The 17,507-nt window shown below is 42.3% G+C and overlaps 1 protein-coding gene across 6 annotated transcripts in view; it reads left to right on the top strand.

Moving 5' to 3' along the window:
• YIPF1 (Yip1 domain family member 1) overlaps positions 1–8,271 on the top strand; it is a 44,239-nt gene extending 35,968 nt beyond the window's left edge. For 3 of the 6 annotated variants that reach the window (XR_008716004.1, XM_055585825.1, XM_055585820.1), the window contains one exon: positions 7,725–8,271. The gene's annotated coding sequence lies outside the window, so the exon portion shown is untranslated. The other 3 variants (XM_055585822.1, XM_055585824.1, XM_055585823.1) reach the window with 3 other exon arrangements.
• Positions 8,272–17,507: the final 9,236 nt, after the last annotated feature.

The following is a 17,507-nucleotide window of genomic DNA, read 5'->3' on the forward strand; positions in this document are numbered from 1 at the left end:
AAGAACCTGCAATGGCAAGTGGGTTAACACAATAACTTTTTATTCTTTTATTTGATTTATTTAGTGGAAAATGTGTTGTTGTTGTTCAGTCACTAAGTTGTGTCTGACTCTTTGTGACCCCATGGACTGTAGCACTCCAGGCTTCTCTGTCCTCCACTATCTCCCAGAGTTTGCTCAAATTCATGTCCATTGAGTTGGTGATGCTATCTAACCATCTCATCCTCTCCTGTCCCTTTCTTCTTTTGCCTTCAATCTTTCCCAGCATCAGGGTCTTTTCCAGTGAGTTGGCTCTTCACATCAAGTGGCCCAAGTATTGAAACTTCAGCTTCAGCATCAGTCCTTCCAGTGAATACTCCGGGTTGATTTTCTTTAAGATTGACTGGTTTGATCTTCTTGCAGCTCAAAGGACCCTCAAGAGTCTTCTCCAGCACAGCAATTCAAAAGCATCAATTCTTCAGCCCTAAGCCTTCTTTGGAGAAGGCAATGGCACCCCACTCCAGTACTCTTGCCTGGCAAATCCCATGGACGGAGGAGCCTGGTAGGCTGCAGTCCATTGGGGTCCCTAAGAGTCAGACACGACCGAGTGACTTCACTTTCACTTTCCACTTTCATGCGTTGGAGAAGGGAATGGCAACTGACTCCAGTGTTCTTGCCTGGAGAATCCCATGGACAGAGAAGCCTGGTAGGCTGCAGTCCGTGGGGTCGCATAGAGTCGGACACGACTGAAGCGACTTGGTGGTGGCAGGCCTTCTTTATGGACCAACTCTCACATCCATACATGACTAATGGAAAAACTATAGCTTTGACCATATGGACCTTTGTTGGCATAGTGATATCTCTGCTTTTTAATATGCTGTCTAGGTTGGTCATAGCTTTCCTTCCAAGGAGGAAGTGTCTTTTCATTTCATGGCTGCAGTCACCGTCCGCAGTGATTTTGGAGCCCAAGAAAATAAAATCTGTCACTGTTTCCTCTTTCTCCCCTTCTACTTGCCATGAAGTGATGGAACTGGATGCCATGATCTTGATTTTTTTAATGTTGAGTTTTAAGCTGGCATTTTCACTCTCCTCTTTCACTCTCATAGACTGAATTGTATAATGAATCCCTAAGTACCCTTCCCCTCTTTTACTTTCAACAGTTGTCAACTCACAGCCAGTCTTATCTCATCCATATACCCGTATATTCTCCATCTCTTTCCCATGTATTGTTTGGAAGCAAATATAGAACATCCTGTTCTTTCATACATAAACATTTATATTCTGTATCTATAAAAGATACTCTTTTCAGAGACTTCCCTGGTAGTCTAGTGGTTAGGATTCTGCACTTTGAATGACATGAACCTGGGTTTGATCCCTGGTCAGGGAACTAGATCCTACAAGCCACATAGTGTGGCCAAAAATAAACATAAAAGGCTAAAACAATCTTAAAAAAAAAAAAAAATATATATATATATATATATATGTATGTGTATATATATATGTGTATGTACATATATATGTGTGTATATATACACTCTTTTCAAAACCTAGCTATAGTACCATACCCACATTTCAAAAATCATAATTATTTAATATCAAATACATTCAGTGTTTGAATTTCATATTGCAGTTGGGTAGTGTATCTCTCAAATGCCTTTTATTTGTTTTTAAAGTTATTTATGTATGTATCTGATGGCACTGGCTCCTCACTGCAGCAGGCAGGGCCTCTGGTCTTCTTTGTGGCATACGGGCTGTTTTAGTTGCAACATGTGGGATCTGGTTCCCTGACCAGGGATCAAACCCAAGCCCCCTGCATTGGGAATGCAGAGTCTTAGCCACTAGACCACCTTAAATGGGAAGGCACCTTAAATGCCTTTTTTTTTTCCTTTTTAATTGCAGGATAATTGCCTTTAAATGCCTTTTAAATTATAGAGTTCTATTCCATCTCTCTCTTTCTCTTTCCTTTTGCCATTTATTTGTTGAAAGCTCATTTATCGTGGATTTTGCTGATTGTTTCTCCATGGTATCATTTAACATATAACTCTGTCCTCTGTTTTCTGTGAATTGATGGTTGTATCTGAAGGTTTGATCAGATTCAGATATGATTTTTTGGCAAGACTACTTGATGTGTGCTGTAAAATTCTTCCATCCATAAACTCATAATGTCTAATTATCTCTCTGATATTAGAAGCCATTAATAAGCTATGCTTAGATTCATTGATTCAGTAGGGGTTTTAAAACAGTCATATTTCAATTCTATCTTTCTTCCTTTATTAACTAGAATATTTCTTTAATAAAAATTTCCTTTCATCTGTTTGGGTGTCCATTGATATAGTTTATGTATAAGAAAAGCAAGATAAATGATTGTTTTCTTTTTTACCTGCTTTCAAAATTGTAGTTGGTTCACTAGGACTCTGCAGCAATGACCAATTAGCTTCAGACCATTGCAAATATTATGCTTACTGATGCTCAGATTGTCCTATATTTGGACACCAGTTGGCCCCTGGGTCTTGTTGGCACAACTCTAGGAGTCTCTGTTAACTGCCTTGCTGTCTGTTATAACCAAATGTTCTCGGCTCATTTTGAACTTTTCCTGTTCCAGACCCAGACTGAGCCATTTCTCTAAGGACTCCTGGTTCCATTCAGTGGGGAATGGAATTTTCAGGTCACAATCTGGATGCTAGTGTTGCTCGTTGCAATTGGCTTGGTCATTGTTTTCAGGCCTTTTCAGTGTGTATGGCTGTTGTTTGCTTGATGGAACATATGTGAGTTCATACTGATACTCCCAATTCCTGTTCAGTACTACAGAGTTCTTACTAAATTGCTTTTATCATATATTCATATCTCCTTTCTCCTGTGTTGAAGATTTCACTTCTCACTGATACCATTGGTGATAGAATTGGACTGCCACATAAGTGTGTGCTCAGATGCTCAGTAGTGTCCGACTCTGCGGCCCTATGGACTGCAGCCTACCAGGCTCTTCTGTCCATGGGATTCTCCAGGCAAGAATACTAGAGTAGGTGGCCATTTCTTCCTCCAGGGGATCTCCTGACCCAGGGAATGAACCCAAGTCTCCTGCATTTCCTGCATTGGCAGGTGGATTCTTTACCACTGCACCACTTGGGAAACCCCTCACATAAGTACTTACCTGTTTTATCCACCGTGCACTCACAATAATCTAGTAATAAAAGTTCCAAACTACCTTTAATTACTGGAAATGTTACTTTAAAATCTTTGAAGGGAAATCCCTGGCAGTCCAGTGGGTAGGACTCAGTGCTTTCACTGCTGGGGCCCAGGTTCAATCCCTGGTTGGGGAACTAGGATCCCACAAACTGTGCAGCATGGCATAAAAAAGATTAAAAAATTAAAATAAAATATTTGAAGATTTTTTTTAAGTTCTAGAGTATGCTTTTTCCTCCCTTGTCTGCTTGGAAACTTCCTATTTATTCTTCAGGACCTACTTCAGATATTCTATCCTTGATGAAGTTTTGCTTTACTTCTCCAGATAATATTACTTACTTATTTCTCTGGGCTGTGGTAGAGCTCTTTGTATGTTTCTCTTTTATGGCCATTTTCTTATTAACTGTGATTTCATAGACTGAGAGTTCCTTGAGGTCAGAGATTTATTTACCATTATAGCCCCAGCACTCAGCAGGCATTTGGGGAAAGCTTGATTTTGAACAAGGGAGGATTATATACATACCACATGGCATTCAAAACTTGGATCATTTGCCAAGTTGCTTGGAAACTCTTGTTGTTCATTGAGGACTGGGCAACTGGTGAATAATGGAGATAGGTCCTTACCTTCCCAGATTTTACAGCCCAATGAATTCTTCTTTTTTTAATTTATTTGGCTGCTCCAAGTCTTAGGTGCAGCACACAGGCTCTTTGATTTTTGTTGTAGCATATGGGATCTAGTTCCCTGACCAGGGACTGAATCCCCAGGCCTACCCTCTGTATTGAGAGCAGGGAGTCTTAGCCACTGGACCACCAGGAAAGTCCCCCACAGTCCAACTTTATATCTCCTGCATCACACAGACTAGCAGGCCTTGCTAAGTTAAAGAGAGAATCATGACTTTGGAAACTTCTGATTAGAATACCTCAGATGAGGCAGTGGTTTGACATTGTCCAGCTTGGATGCAAGGATGGGGCCAGGAGGGGAGCAGGGCATACCAGGGAGGGGCTACCACAGTGGGGAACCAGAAGTGACCAGGAGTCAAGTCTTAGGCCTGAAAGTGGCGAAGGAGCCTTGGCTGATGGTGACATTATGGACCACATCTGGCCCAAAAGGTATCTTACTTGCTATCCTCAGCCTAAGTGCCAGGAATTCCAGCCTCTGCCCCACAGGCCACCTAGTAACAGTTAGCAGTGGGAGGAGGGAATTTTCTGTCTTCATGTCGTTGTCCAGTCTTGACATTAATTTGGAACAGACAGCTAGAAAGATGAGAAAAACATAATTTTTCATGACTTCCCTGTGGGCTGGCTTGTCCTTACCTTTACTTGGCATTTCAGAACCCAACGCCAATGTTTACCAGAAGGCCAATCAGGACTTTAGGTTCTGTCCTTCCATCACATTATACCATCCACCCTTCTCCAACCACTTTTTACAGCTATTTGGTTGGCAGCTTTTCCCTTTTCTAGAGCAGGTAGATTTAGGCAGATCTCCCCTGCCTCAGCATCACCTTTGTGGTGTGCTTAAATGCTGACCCTGATTGTGACGTTTCCCCTGATGAGGTCCTCAGGGAGGCCTGGCTCATTCTCTTAGGAGGAAGGCCATGCGTTAGGAACCCCTCTCTGCCACATTCCTTCATCTTTCCTGGGTTTGACCATATCTCTACCTGTCTTTCCAAGTTCCCATTTCTTGCAAATCCTCAACCAAGTATACCAACAGATGCCACAAATTCATCATGTTCAAAACTAAACTCATCTGCCCAACAACTAGATCTTCTTACATTTTCCTGTCTTAGTGAATGGCAGTACCATCCACTCCTGACTCCAGACCAGGTTTGATTCTTTATCATGCCCTTTCGTCGTACCTGGCTTCCCTGGTGGCTCAGATGGTAAAGCGTCTGCCTGCAATGCGGGAGACCTGGGTTCGATTCCCTGGGTCGGGAAGATCCCCTGGAGAAGAAAATGGCAACCCACTCCAGTACTCTTGCCTGGAAAATCCCATGGATGGAGGAGCCTACTGCTAAGTCACTTCAGTCGTGTCCGACTCTGTGCGACCCCATAGACGGCAGCCCACCAGGCTCCCCCGTCCCTGGGATTCTCCAGGCAAGAACACTGGAGTGGGTTGCCATTTCCCTCTCCAATGCATGAAAGTGAAAAGTGAAAGTGAAGTCGCTCAGTCATGTCTGACTCTTAGCAACCCCATGGACTGCAGCCTACCAGGCTCCTCCACCCTTGGGATTTTCCAGGCAAGAGTACTGGAGTCGGGTGCCATTGCCTTCTCCGAGTAGGCTACAGTCCACAGGGTCCCAGAGAGTCAGACATTACTGAGCGACTTCTCTTTTCATTGTCCCTTGCATAAATTATGTTTTATATATTTGCTAATCCCATAGTTTCCCCTGCTGGACTGTAATTTTCTTCAGAGTTAGAACCATGTTTGCCTTATTATCATATCTAGTGCCTGGCACATGAGTCCTCCATCAGTATTTGTTGGATAAATTAAGAAATCTACGGAGGAATTTCCTGGTAGTCCAAGGGTTAGGACTCTACACTTTCACTGCTGAGGGCCCAGGTTCAATACCCATTCAGGGAACTAAGATTCCATAAGCCACAAAGCATGGATGAAAAAAAAAGAAATCTACCTAGCCACTCAAGCTAGAAACCTCAGCATCAATGTAGATTCCTTCCTCTTATCATCCACATCTTATCTGCCAGCAGGGCTTGTCTATGCTACCTTGGAAATATTTCTCAAATCTGCCCTATTAGTACCATACTCAGCGTTAAGGACCTGATCATCTCACATCTAGACTATGGTAATAGCTTGATGGGTTTCTCTGTCTCATTTCTTTTCCTCCTTCTGATTTATCCTATATGTAGCTCAGTCGTGTCCGACACTTTGTGATTCCATGGACTGTAGCCATGGAATTCTCCAGTTAAGAATACTGGAGTGGGTTGCCATTCCCTTCCAGGGGATCTTCCCGACCCAGGGATTGACCCAGGTCTCCCGCATTGCAGGCAGATTCTTCACCTGCTGAGCCACCAGTGTGTGTTATGTAGCTATGAGGGTCTTTAAAATTTATAAATCTGACTGAGCCTTTGACTGCATCACTCTTCTACTTAAAAACTAATTTTTTTTTTTTGGGGCCTCCTGTCATCTAAATAAGAAAACCCAAACTCCCTGTATTGCCACAAACTACCCCTAATCTACTTATCCCACCTCATATCCTGCCATTGTCCCCTGTATAGCCTTAAGCTTGTCATTGTTCAGTTGCTTAGTCGTGTCCGACTCTTTGCGACAACATGGACTGCAGCACACCAGGCTTCCTTGTCCTTCACCATCTCCTGGAGCTTGCCCAAACTCATGTCCATTGAGTTAGTGATGCCATCCAACCATGTCATCCTCTGTTGACCCCTCTCACCCTGCCTTCCATCTTTGCCAGCATCAGGGTCTTTTCTAATGAGTCAGCTCTTCACATGAGGTGGCCAAAGTATTGAAGCTTCAGCTTCAGTACCAGTCTTTCCAATGAATATTCAGGGTTGATTTCTTTTTGGACTGACTAGTTTGATCTCCTCGCTATCCAAGGGACTTGGAAGAGTCTTCTCCAGCACCACAGTTTGAAGGCATCAATTCTTTGGCGCTCAACCTTTTTTATTGTCCAGCTTTCACATCTGTACATGATTACTGGAAAAACCATAGCTTTGACTAGATGGACCTCTGTTGGAAAAGTAATGTCTCTGCTTTTTAATATGCTGTCTAGGTTGGTCATAGCTTTTCTTCCAAGGAGCAAGCATCTTTTAATTTCATGGCTACAGTCACCATCTGCAGTGATTTTGGAGCCCAAGAAAATAAGTCTGTCACTGTTTCCATTGTTTCCCCATCTATTTGCCGTGAAGTGATGGGACTGGATACCATGAGCTTAGTTTTCTGAATGTTGAGCTTTAAGCCAACTTTTTTACTCTCCTCTTTCACTTTCATCAAGAGGCTCTTCAGTTCTTCTTCACTTTCTGCCATAAGGATGGTATCATCTGCATATCTGAGGTTATTGATATTTCTCCTGGCAATCTTGATTCCAGCTTGTGTTTAAATAAACACAGTCATCTCTCAGCTCCTGAATCTTTTTCTGTCCCTTCATATTTCTTTTTATTTTCTTTCTGACTGTGTGTGCAGCATGTGGGGTCTTAGCTCCATGACCAGGGATCAAACTTGTGTGCCCTGCAGTGGAAGTGTGGAGTCTTAACCACTGGACCACCAGGAAAGTCCCTTCCATATTTTCTTTTATCTTTTCTTCTCTAGCACCAAACAGAGCAGTCACAAAGAAGAATTTGAGGAGACTGGGTGAAGGTAGCTTTGGGATCTGTGTCCGAGGAAGTCACTGGGTTTCCAAAGAAATGGAGAAAAACTTTAAAATGTCATCTCTGATCTAGCAGTAAGTCTTCCCTGTAACCTGTAAATCAGGACTCAAAGCTCTAGGTTTGGAGAGCTGGTGGCTGCAGACTGCTCTGGTGTCGAAGTTATCTCTCTGAATCCTTCCTGTATTGGGGGAATCTTTGTCTTGAGAGTGACTCTTTTTGCTCTTCAGTTCTCTTCGATGGGTTTTGGAGTGTGGCTCTTTTGGACATGGCATCCGCTGCAGAAAAGCAGAACAACCAAAGCCATCAGGAAGACGGATGGAATGGCCCCAACACCCAACATCTGGGTGGTGCCACACTGAAGCCTGATCATCTCCTATTTAACAAACGAGAGTTAGATGTGGTTGAGACCCATATCATTCAGCTCTTCATTATGCTGTTGGTTGTCATTGTGACTGTGCGCTAATTTGGGGAGAAATACAAGGGGATGGGAGGCTACTTTGGTGCCTGGCATTTGCTTCTCACACTCACGTGGTGTGCTTCACATTAGGCACGCCCTAATCCCTGAGGTGGTTCCATCCTAACTGGGGTGCTTTTCTCTGGCTTGTGTACAGATTACCCAGATGAGCCACTGCTCCCCTTGCCATCCTCAAGTGGCAAACAGTGTGAACTTTGGTTTGGATTCATAGTGAGTCTGAAAATTTGTCTTTGGTGACCTGACTGTGGGCAGCTGAATCTAATGGTTGCAAAATAAATACAAAATGCAAATAATAATAATGTCTGTGTCTGTACTTCATGACTTTGACCTCAGCTTCTTTGATGTTTTACTGTCAGCCTGTGGCGGGCTGCTGGGAGTCTTGACTTCATGTGCTAACTTTTGGGGTATTGGGGTTAGAATGAACATCAGAATTTTTCCTCCTCTAAGTATTGAACAGTGCTTACCAGGACTTTGCTAGTGGTCCAGTGGCTAGGACTCCACACTCTCAGTGCAGGGGGCCCAGGTTCGATAATACCTGGTCAAGGAACTAGATCCCACATGCCTCAACTTAGGGTGCGCGTGCTGCAACTGAAGATCTCATATGCTGTGCCTAAGGCTCGGTGCAGCCAAGTAAATAGATATTAAAAAAGAAAGCAAGCCATGATCAGAAGCCTGGAGCTTTCATCCCTAACCCCCGTTCTCCATAGAGAGGAGAGGGACAAGAAACACAGTTACTAATCAATCATTGACTATCAATTCATGTCAATTTTCATCTATGGATGAAGCCTCCATAAAAATACCCAAAGAACTAGGTGTGGAGAGTTTCTGGTTTGGTGAATACATCCATGTGCTGGGAGGGTGGTGTGCCCCCAAATCCAGGTGGACACAAGCTTCTGCACCTGGGACCCTTCTAGACCTCACCCTATGTGTCTCTTTATCTGGCCGTTCATTTGCATCCTTTAAAATGTCCTTTGTATATTAGCCAACAGTAGTAAGTTAACTGTTTTCCTGGGTTCTGTGAGCAAACTATCAAACCAAAGGAGGGGATTGTGGGAACCTCCAATTTGTAAGCTGAGTCAGGCAGAAGTCATTGGTGTAGAGGCCTATTCCAAGGCCACAGGTGTGAGGCCTTGCATCAAGGCCTGAGAAGGGGAGCCCAGAACCAAGGTCACCTCTGAAATTGACTGAGCTCCTTCATAACTGTTGCCAAAGTTGATGTCCCCTGATCATCACCAGCAAGTTTCCTGACCTAATGTGTGTGCATAGTCACTCTGTCATGTCCAACTCTGCAACCCCATGGACTGTAGCCCACCAGCCTTCTCTGTCCTTGGAATTTTCCAGGCAAGAATACAGGAGTGGGTTACCATTTCCTGCTCCAGGGAATCTTCCCGACCCAGGGATCAAACCTGAGTCTCGTGTCTCCTGCGTTGGCAAGTGGATTCTTTACCATTGTGCCACCTGGGAAGCTCCATATTATTCAAAAATGCCCAGCCTAGTACTCAGTCTATAGCACCCTAACCAATCACCTAATGCCAACCTTCCAGCAGGAATTTTCTTTGTCTTGAGGCTATAAAAATTGGCTACTAACGCACAAAAAGCGTTGGCTCTCCCTTGAGCCAGCCTGGTGTTCTAACAGTGTCTGGTCAACTGTCCCTGGTCTCAGGAGGTTGGCCCTCTGTGCTTGCAGTGCCCACATCATCTCTGCTATTTGTTCTTAATAAACTCACTCTCTCCTGAAATGCTCTGTGTCTGGGAATTCTTCTCCAATCTGCTCTCAGACTGCCATGACAGTGGGTAACCTGGGGACCCACTGCTTGCAATTAGCATTAAGACCCTTAACCTGTAGGTCTGCACTAACTCCAGGCAGTTAATATAAAAATTGTTTAATATGGAAAACCCACACATCTGGTCACAGAAGTACGGTAAGTGTTCAAGTAAGGAAAAACAGTGAGTTTTTTTTCCAGGCACATATAAATATCCAATTTTGATGGGCAAATTAGTTACTACTAAGTATTTTTAAGTATACATTTTAAGTATACATTTTTCCAAAAATATATTTAGAGATTCATTATACAGTGGTCAGAATTTAATTTTTAAGTAAGGATTTTAGAGATAACCAGCATCATAAATTAGCACCATCATCTCATGAAAGAGAGGACATTATAATATCAAAGGATCTGGAAGGGCATAATCTCAGTACCAAAAACTTGAATAAATTTCCTTTATGAAAAACTGACTGCTACTTATTCTTTCTCACCTACCAAGTACCAGTGAAAACTTCATGAACCAACCAGCATCACCCTTTAGGAAGCCACTGCCCTTGGGAGTCCCATGTAGCCCTGAAGAACTGCATTCAGCTGTAAAAGAACCCAGAAAGACAGTGGCTTAAACAAATTAGCAGTTTTATTTTTCTCATGTAAATAGAAGTTTGGAGACAGTCTCAGGTTAACATGGCTGCTCCATGAGGCCATCAGGGACTCTGCCTTCTATTTTCTTTCTTTTGTTCAGCAGGCTTTAGCATGAATTTGTCATCATCTGATCCCAATATGCCTGCTTCCTTTTCTAGCAAAGTGGAGGAAGTGAGGAGTCCAGCTCTAAGCCTAAAACCTATGTGTCGTATTTCAGACCCAGCCATAGGCAGTTATTCATAGCATTACCCACAGCTTCATGGGAAGGTACAGAGCCTGTGCACTGCACCCTCTGAGGGGATCTGCAATCAAGGGCTCTGGCCTCACTCTACCATCATCCCAGCCTTAGCCCAGGCTTCTTAGCCCAGGGGGCAGAGGGACCTAGCCATGGCCTCTCTTAGATGCCTCTGCAGAGACCAACTTACTGGCTGTGGGGTGGTGGGGGGAGGGAAGGGGGCGAGTGTGTGGCCTTGAAATGTTTCCTCCACTCTAAATGTGTAGTACTTTTCCACTCTCAGCCCTTCTCTGCTCCCTTCTCCCTGCCTCTGGGTATGCAAAAAGGCAGGAGCCTTTTGTTTAGGGATCCTTCAGCAGTGAGACAATCCTGATTATCTGTACTAATCCATCTGACTCTTGCCTGGTACTGTGCCAGGGAGAAAAATGGAACATTTGGGGAGCCAGCACTTTCTCCTGTTTAGTCTCTTGCTTAGACTGTCACAATAAATGAGTCAATCATTGACCGTTAGTTTCATTTTTACTACTTTACACAGATACTTGGCAGCTCAGCTCTTTGCAGCTCACCTCAGCTTTTGACAGGTGAAAAGAAGGGAAAGGGCAAAAGGGGTTGGTTGGCCAGTTGAGTTGACCTGACTTTTGGTGAGCTTTCTCCAAAGCCCCACTGCTGTCTTATGCTTGTATCTTATTGGTCAGAACTGGATTACATGGTCATCCCTAGCTGCAAGGGAGGCTGGGAGGTGCTTCTTAGCTGGGCACACTGCCACCCTAAGTGAAACCAGAATGAGTTTTAGATTGATAACTATTACATCTCAGAATCTTCTACTTTTAGAAAAGATCATGAATGGTGGTTTGCCATTGTCTGTCTGATTTCACTGGTTGGCATCATGTAAAGGGTTGAGAGAAAAGAATTCTGGGAAGATGGCAGTTGTATTTTTTAAATCTCCCTGAATTCCCTCATTAAAAACAAAGCAAAACAAACAAAAAATAGAGCAACTGGGATAGCTAAACCAAAAATTTTTATGGACATCTGTAACAAAACTGGGAAACAAGATGCTGCTGCTAAGTCGCTTCAGTCGTGTCCGACTCTGTGCGACCCCATAGACAGCAGCCCAGTAGGCTCCACCATCCCTGGGATTCTCCAGGCAAGAACATTGGAGTAGGTTGCCATTTCCTTCTCCATGCATGAAAGTGAAAAGTGAAAGTGAAGTCTCTCACTTTGTGTCCGACTCTTCGGGACTCCATGGACTGCAGCCTACCAGGCTCCTCCTTCCATGGCATTTTCCAGGCAAGAGTACTGGAGTGGGTTGCCATTGCCTTCTCTGCTAGCACCACAAACCCCAAAATTCGTGTAGGTGGAAACTGCTGTTGGCTCAAAGAGTTGCATGATATCAGCATTTTTGTGGAGAGAAGAAGAGGGAACCAAGAGTGAGAAATCTGAAAATCAGAGAACCCCAAAATAGTCAACAGGTACTCCCTGGAAAGTACAAAGGACCAATAGAATAACAGCAGCTGGAACTGAGGGAGAGAGGGGTTATACAATGCAGTTTGCGGCTGATGAGAAGAAGGGGTCCAAAGTAAGGACTGAAGAAGCTGGAGTAGCTCAGGTGCTGTGAACCCTCAAAACCAGCCAAAGTGTCTTTCCAGGATACCAGACTAGAAACTTCACGGACCAGGCTACAAATTAGGGTGAAAGTGAAGTCGCTCAGTTGTGTCCAACTCTTTGAGACCCCATGGACAGTAGCCTACCAGGCTCCGCCGTCCATGGGGTTTTTCAGGCAAGAATACTGGAGTGGGCTGCCATTTCCTTCTCCAGGGGTAGGCCAGGGATATCTGGGACAAAGGAAAGGGAAGGGCCAAATGAGCAGGGGAGGGGAACAGGGCCAGAAGATCTTAGAAAGTATGAAGCCACCATTCATTTGAACACTTAATGGAAACAGAGACAAGGAAGCTGTAGAGCCTTGAATGTAGCAAAGCTATCCTAACTCACTCCTCCCTGCTAAATGTGCGGGAAAATTAATTTCATATTAAAAAGGAACAACAGAGAGACTGCAGTCAAATCTCATAAGAAAACATGAGAACATATTTTCTGCTCATTAGAACATGGAGCAGAAAAACATCCTTAATGAAATGAAAGCATTCCAGAAAGACATACCCACAAAACCAGATAAAAATTGTAATTTCAAAATAAGCAAAGGTAAATTAAGGAAATAGTACAAGATATGAAAGACAAGCACAAGTCAGAAATTGAATGCAAAAATTAGGTATTCAAACTCAGGAAATAATTATAAATAAAAGGGAAAACTCATTTCACAAGTAAAGACTGAACAAGAAGGAATATAAGACTAACATAGATTTTACACAACAGATAATGCCTTAAGGGAGTAAAAAATGGAAAGAAGAAAAAAGTTTAAATTGCAGAATGAGTAAGAGAAATCAGAATTCAGAGTCGCAAAAAGTCACAAAGGTCACAGAGTCGGACACGACTGAGCGATTGAACTAAACTGAACTGAGTATTCAAGAGAAAATGACAAATAAAGAATATAGGCAGACTTACTATCTAAATTTGTAGCATATATGTCCATGTAGGGGAAAGAATAATGGGACAATGGAGGAGAAAAAATACATTTTTAAAAAGCTATATAAAAAACACTTCCCTAAAAACAAATTAAAAAGACTCCAGACTGTGAGGACATGCCTTGTGCCTGGGGAAATCAACCCAGATCAACACTGAGACATAGTAAAATTAGTGGATTTTTTTAAAGAAAAAATACTTGGGGCATCCAGGCTAAAAGACAAATTCACTTATAAGGGAAAGAAAATCAGGTTGTGATCAGACTTGACAACAGTGCTTTATGTCAGGAGACTACGGAGTAACAGTATGTCTAAGATACCTGAAGAAAGGAAGGGTGACCTAAGGATTTTACATTCAGCCAAACTGACTTTCAGGTGTGACGGCCAAAGACAAAACATTATCAGCATGGAAGAACACAGGGATGATTCTCTTGACCTTTCTGAGGCATCTTCTAGGGAACATACTTCAGACAACCAGACTAGTGAGACATTGACATAACAGGAGGTGAGCACTAAATATATATTTACTTGTATAACTAATGATAAGTGATGGTTATAAGGGAGAGAATATAGTTTTTAATGCTTATGTGTCTTAATATACAGTAAAACTAACAAAATAGAGAATGGGGAGAACATATGTAAGAGGCAGACAAAGCTTGCTGATCGCCTTATAGTTATTAACCAAAATATTGCTTCCAACCAGAGGCTGGAGAAGAAGTGAAGGAAGAAGTAGTTATTAGATAATATTGCTCATAAGAGGAAAAAAATCGATAATAATTGCCCTCCGCTATAAAGGGGATTAAAAATGTAACAGGAAATGGTTAGAACAAAAGTACAAACCTTCGTAAATAGTCAAACCAAAAAAAAAAAAAAGAGTGAGCAAGCACACAAACAAGCCACAGAGTGAAAAACTATTTGTATAACAGAGTTGAAATTTTCACATAGATGTGGGTGTGAATACTTGCTTCACTTTCCCCTCTGCTTGGCTGCCTCAGAAAGAGTCTGTATATATATGTATGTAGACTTAAGTGCCTGGGACCACACTGTGTGTGTGTCTATATATGTAAAACTGATCTTGAAGGGCGAGTGTGAGAATTAAATTTATATAGTATGATTTGCAGTATTCAGTAGGTATCAATAATAAGTGTTCAACCAGAGCAAGATCTGTAGCCTTCTCAGCAAGGGAGGGGCAAAGCTAGGACTTGAAAGGAGGATTATCTGGCTCTAAAGTTTGCTGTTTCTCTTCTGTGCTACTCAAGACCACACGTGTTCACTGAATGCTGGAATTACAGGAATTTTTAGAAGGAGAGATTCAATAGCGAAGGCTTCATGGAAGACATGGCAATTCCATGTCCAGTTTAAGCAACTCTGACAGTAGCAACTTCACTCTGATTTTCATGCCTGGGACCCAGCACAGTCCACTCAACCTATGCTCATTAGGTAATTGCATTTATTGGTTCACTATTTGTATCATTTGGGATAGGTTAGATTATTCTACAACAATAAAGCAATCTGGACTTCCCTGATGGTCCAGTGGTTAAGAATCCACCAACGAAGGGGACATGGGTTGCATTCCTGGTCAGGGAAGATTCCACATGCCTCGGGGCAACTAAGCCCATGTGCCACAACTGCTGTGCCCTGTGCTCCACAAAAAGAGAAACCACAGCAATGAGAAGCCCGAGCACCACAACGAAGAGTAGCCCCAGCTCTCCTCAACTAGAGAAAGCCCTCTCAGGGGAAGGAAGACCCAGCCAAATATAAATAAGTTAATTAAAAAAAAATAAGTTCCAAACTTTCAGCAGTTTAAAACAATGAAGTTTTATTTCTTGCTCATGTTACAAGTTCATCACAGATTGGCAGGGAAGCTGTTCATTGCAGTCACCCAGGCCCCTGGGTTGTTGGAATGAGCACTTCTCATGTAGGGTTGGTCACTGTGCCAGAGGAGAAGAACTCTGAAAGGTCTCACAGTGACAATTAAATCTTTCACTTATACAAATGACACATGCCACTTCTCATAATTCATTGGCCAGAAGTATCACATGGTCACACCTAACTTTAAAGAAGACCACCAAGTATAATCCTACTATATGCCTAAAATACAAGAGACCTGAAATGCTTGGTGAACAGTATTAATGACTATCACATTATCTGAAGGTGGGTAATGTGGGCTCCATTTAGCTAGGTAGATAGATTGAAAGAAAGGACAGTGTACACTACACTATTATCCTCCTTTTCATAGTTGAGGACACCTGTGCACTAAGAGCTTGAGTGATTTGCTCACACTAACCTATTACCAAGGTGCTAGGATTCAAATATGCATTTGTCTGACTCTAAAGCTTTTACCTATGGCTTACCAGGAACTTATCCTGCTTTTGATCCTGTCTTTCCTCATAGGGCTTCCATGATAGCTCAGTTGGTGAAAAATCTGCCTGCAATGCAGGAGACCCTGGTTCAATTTCCGGGTCGGGAAGACCCACTGGAGAAGGGATAGGCCACCCACTTCAGTATTCTTGGGCTTCCCTTGTGGCTCAGCTGATAAAGAATCCACCTGCAATGTGGGAGACCTGAGTTTGATCCCTGGGTTGGGAAAATCCCCTGGAGAAGGGAAAGGCTACTGACTCCAGTATTCTGGCCTGAAGAATTCCATGGACTGTATAGTCCATGGGGTTGCAAAGAGTCGGACACAACTGAGCGACTTTCACTTTCCTCATATACTTGGAGACCAGGCACCAAGTAGCCTCTCCTTCCTTCACCCACAAATTCCATTTTACTCTCTCTGTGTCACTGGTAGAAGTTTAAATCAGATTTTGCAAACAACTCAGGCCAGTTTAAAAGGAAGAAAAGGTCATGTCCAAAGCCTGGATTACATACTTTGTTTGTATTGTGTGGATTTTCCCTCAAGGATCTGCCTCTCCCTTCTTTGTTCTTTCCTTTGAAATCGAACCCAGCAAACAGCCATCAAGACTAGCAGCATGGCTCCAGAAAGGGGTTATCAAAGGAAGGAGGAGGAGCTTTAGCTTCATTTTAACTTGCTGAACCTTTCAAATTCTCCCTCAAGGCTTCAGTTTGGTACAAGAAAAATAATAATGACTTATGTTTATCCTGGGGAATATGTTTTCCATGCCCCCTTAGGAAATATCATCCATGTGTTTCAAATTTATTTTTTGCTTGACTCATCAAAATACTGTTGCACAAGAGACTCTGGATGTCCAAAGAGCTGTCTTTTAAAATAAATGTCTTTTATTTTGTCTTTGGAAACAGCTAATCACATTTTATCAAGAGTCAGCAGCCTTCTTTCTTCAAAGGATTGAATTTAACACTGAAAAGGTTACAGATGGGGAGAAAGAAGGGTTATTTGCTACCACCAACCCCTTCCAATAACAGGCTATAAGATGCCAAGGACTATACAATGTGAAGGTTTTGAAATGAAAACTCTAGGAAAATGATAGCTCACTTAAAAATATTAGCAAAAAGTAATTTCCATATCCCTTACCTTGTTGGGAGTTGAGGTTAAAAATGAGAGTCCAGATTCTTCAGGAACTCCAGTTATTCATATATTAGATCTTCTTTGCCTAACATCTCTATTTATTTCTTTTTAAAAAAATCGTTTTTGTTTGAAAAAGTCCTTCCTTTCTTATGGTATTAATCTCCTGTTTATTTGCTCTTGAGTTCCTCCCAGTTCAACCACCATTTCTACAGTGATTGTTGCTATATTTCTATTTCTTTCTGGCATTCAATGTAATAATCCTGAGTTTTTCTAGTACTAATTAGTGCTATCCTTTCATATTTTATATGATTTTCTTAGTTTTATTTCATTTTGGAAGACTAGGTTATAGTTTCATCTATTTAGTGTACGTGTCCTTCTGGTATGCTTTAGTTGTCTATAGGGATGCTTTTAAATCTTTTTACAAAAGCCAAGAAAGATAAAGTGACTTTCCCAAGATGAAACAGATATTAAGTGGCAGAGCAGGTGTTCACACCCATGTTTATCTGACTCCAAAGCCTGTAATCTTCTTATTAATCATACTTAGCATATATTGAAATTCTACTGTGTGGCAGATAATTTATAAACAAAATCTGATCTAATACAGCATCTTGCAACACCTTTTTATTACTGATGAAGAAACAAAGGCTTGGAAAGCAACTGCAGATGGTTGTGGGCACTTGTGGTAGTTTCAACAGCTATAGGCTACTAGCTCCTTAGTTTCAGAAGGTAAAGGCAGGTAGCCCACAAATAGTATGATTGCTCCAAGTAATCAAGTTTTCTTTTAGCTCAGTATTTAACTTTGTCTAGAGTTTGGAGGAGGAAATGGCAACCC

Source organism: Bubalus kerabau, chromosome 6, assembly GCF_029407905.1.
Source record: "Bubalus kerabau isolate K-KA32 ecotype Philippines breed swamp buffalo chromosome 6, PCC_UOA_SB_1v2, whole genome shotgun sequence".
Taxonomy (NCBI): Eukaryota; Metazoa; Chordata; class Mammalia; order Artiodactyla; family Bovidae; genus Bubalus; species Bubalus kerabau.